Source organism: Arachis hypogaea, chromosome 10 (assembly GCF_003086295.3).
Source record: "Arachis hypogaea cultivar Tifrunner chromosome 10, arahy.Tifrunner.gnm2.J5K5, whole genome shotgun sequence".
In the NCBI taxonomy this organism is placed as follows: domain Eukaryota; kingdom Viridiplantae; phylum Streptophyta; class Magnoliopsida; order Fabales; family Fabaceae; genus Arachis; species Arachis hypogaea.
This window is the reverse complement of record NC_092045.1, coordinates 31,040,628-31,044,464: the sequence shown is the minus strand read 5'-3', so window position 1 is coordinate 31,044,464 and position 3,837 is coordinate 31,040,628.

Here is a 3,837-nt window from a genome sequence, read left to right as displayed (position 1 = left end):
CTAGTTTCCACTTTCTCTCCCCTTTTCCCCCCAACCCTAACGGCGCCTAAGCCTAACCCTATCAGCCCTCCGCCAGTCCGCCTCACCTCACTCACCCAGCCCCCAGCCCCCAGCCACCCACCGTCATCCTCTTCGTCTCACCGCCGGTCTGAATTCTGAAGGAACCGACTCAACCAAGGGAGTAGGAATAGGACAGATACAGACCCGTCACCCGCGAACTCGCCGTTGCCGCACAGTCGAACTTGCCGTTCCAGCGCCGTCGCCCTCACTCAGTCGCCATTGCTTTTCCGGTCGAACTCGCCGTTGCCTCGCCCTTCTGCTCTGTGACTCTGTCAAACAGGTAAGCTCCAGTTCTGTAATCTGCTTCTGCTCTGTTCTGCACTTGAAGTTTAATGATTGTTTTGTCAAACGCATTACACCCGCTCTGTTCTGCATTGCACTTGTAAGTTGTAAACTTACTTTTTTTCTGCACTTCTTGCTGACTTGCTGTTATGAATATGAATATGCTTGTTGAAATTGTTAAGCTGAATATCCTTGTTGAAAGCTTGAAATATGAAACTGTTGAATATGCTTGTTGAAATTGTTAAGCTGAATATCCTTGCTGACTTGTAAGTTGTAAATTTGTTGTTTTGTTGATTTGTACTGGAAATATGAAACGGTTATGAATATGAATATGCTTGTTGAAATTGTTAAGCTGAATATCCTTGTTGAAAGCTTGAAATATGAAACTGTTGAATATGCTTGTTGAAATTGTTAAGCTGAATATCCTTGCTGACTTGTAAGTGAAAATGTCCCCCAACACCAACTTGGTTGACTGGTAGCCAAACCCAATTTCTTTTCAGGGGCCTTATATTAGAAATGATTTAAAATAAAAGGAATGGTAAGATAGAAACAATAACAAGTCCAAATAGAGAAGATGTGGACTAAAATTAAAATCCCTTTCAATATAGTAACTAATGTTCTTTACACACAAAAATCTTATAGATAAGAAAAATAATACACAGAAGAATTCTCCCTCTGTTGGTACATGACAAAGCAGTGTTACAGTACTTATATCAACAAAAATCAATGTGACCCAAACATGACAAGAGCACAAAAACTTACAGTAAGGTATTAAAAAAGACCCTTAATAATACAAATTTCCACTAGAAAAAAAGAATATTTCCTTTTTTGTTCCCCTCTAGTATTGATATGGACAGACTCAGATTATTCTCCAATGCTTATAAAGCAAACAACTGTCTTCTATGCTTCAATTATTAGGGTAGCTGTTTGACAACTTGAGTGATTTATACCTCAAGCAGGAAGATCATTCTAACATTACAATGCACCCTTGAATTCTTCCAATTTGCCCTCGAACTACAGGAAGATCAAAGAGTTCTAGTAGCAGTCCCACTGCTTCCCTCCTCTGTTCTGCATCTCTTGTTAGAGACTTCACCATTGGTGATAAAAACTCGGTTTCTGCCATCTTCTCCTGGACAGTACTATTACAAAAGATAACTAAATAATTAACAACAACAAATACAGTCAATTTCACAAGAAATGTTGCCTTATTTTCAGAATTCTACCTTTGTCTCATCTTTGCCCGAAGCCATATTTCCTAACAATTGAATGATGTTAAGCTTCTGTTTTCCATAATCATATTCATAGAAAACTGGATTTTTTGTACGAAAAAAGAAAAGAAAAGAATAATCAGTTACACAAGTAGTAAACTGTAACTGGGAAACACATGATAAATGAATTTACTTTATCAGAAACTAATGGAAAATTGAAAGCAAAAAAGGGAAAATCAATCACACACAGAAATTCAAGAAATTCAGAAGAAAATTGAATTGAACCTGTTGAGAAAATGCAAGGGATGACTAAGAAAACTGTGAAAACACCTAGAAGTTGAGCTTAGACTTCCACATGTTTCTTCGAATTTTTTTAAGTATGAAAAACTGTTTTAACACTCTTATGCACTAATAGCTCTTAGGTTTCATAGGATTTGATTGACCAATAATTTTAATTAAAAAAAAGTTTAGTTTATTTTGCCTATTCCATTCTCCTAGCATTTAGTTAGTACCTAACATGTTAAAATTTTAAGTTCAGTCATGGAGAATGATGGCAAAGAGTCGTATAAGGATGGTCATCAATCTGAGGATTTAAGTGTTGAGTATGAGTGTAGTTCCGATGAAAGTGATGATATGGTGGATGTAACTGTAGATGAAGCAGAGGCGATATAATTAATGCTGGTGGTTTGGAAAAGTTGATAACTGATTTGACCATCGAAGACATATGGGGACTGGCGTTTGATACAGAATCTCAAGTTTGTGAATTTTATGCCAAATATGCCAAGTGCTATGGATTTGTGTCCCGAAAAGACTTGAAGACGGTGGATGCTAATGGCAACATTAATACAAGACAGTTGGTTTGCAATAAAGCAGGAGAAAGACATTGGAAGCACCTTAAAAGGGACAATCGGTAAAGGGAGCATAGGGCAATTACTCGTGTCAACTGCAAGGCGAGGATTCGGTTCATTCGTCACTATAGAACGGGTAAGTGGAAAGTCAGTGTCTTTGAGAGTGAACACAATCATCCACTGTGTCCACCTAAGTACAGACATCTTATTGCCGCGAATCGTGGGCTTGATGAGGCCGATAAAACACAAGCAGACAGCTTGCGAGCATGTGGTGTTAAAACTTGCCACATAATGGGTTACATGGTTTCCCAAAAAGGTGGATATGGTAAAGTGGGTTTTACTAGCAAAGATTTACATAACCACATTAGTAAGACTAGGCGTGGCAAAGTGAAAGACGATGATGCATTTGCTGCGTTGGCCTATCTGTTTTCTAAGGAAGATAGTGACCCGTTATTTCTAGGAAAGTTCACCTTAAAGGATGGTAGGTTGGATAATTTGGTGTGGGCTGATGAAGAAAGCGTTGTTGATTACGAATGTTTTGGCGATGTACTGGCTTTTGACACCACTTACAAGAAAAATGTATACAACAAGCCCTTAGTCATATTTTCAGGGACCAACCACCATGGCCAGACGACTATCTTTGGATGCGCTCTGCTCTCAGATGAAAAGTCCGAAACTTTCAAGTGGGCACTGAAGGAATTTTTGGAAATCATGTCAGGAAAACTACCCGGAGGCGTTGTGACAGACGGAGACCGTGCTATGAGAGAGGCTATCTTAGAAGTATTTCCTGGTATACCACACCGCCTTTGTGCATGGCATCTCCATCGTAATGCGGTACAGAATATAAAAAATAAGCATTTTTGGGACGATTTTAGTGTATTATTGTATGGACAATTTACCGTAAAAATATTTGAACAGAGATGGAATGAGATCATATCCAAATACGGACTTGCCGAGAATGAATGGGTCCAGGTCATTTATAATGACAGAATGAAGTGGGCTACCGCATATTTGAGGGAGCACTTCTTTGGCCGCATAAGAACTACATCACAGTGTGAGGGAATTCATTCATTATTGAAGAACTATGTTGACAGTAAAACCAGTCTCCTTGAATTCATGCATAAATTTAGTGAAGTACTAAGGCATTACCGAAACAACCATCTTACTGCTGACTTTGACACCTTTTATAAGTTTCCTGTTTTGACTACGTGCTTGGAAAGTTTTGAGAAACAAGCTACTGAACTTTATACTAGAAATATTTTTAAACTTGTGAAAGATGAGATAGAAGTAGCAGGTGCTTTAAATGTGACTGAATGCCCAAACAGTAGAGACATTGTTGAGTACAGCACGAGTGAGTATTTTAATCAGCAATGGGAAGTTAAAGTGTCTTACAATAAAGACAAGGACCTGTTTGCATGTGAGTGCAGGCTATTTGAGAC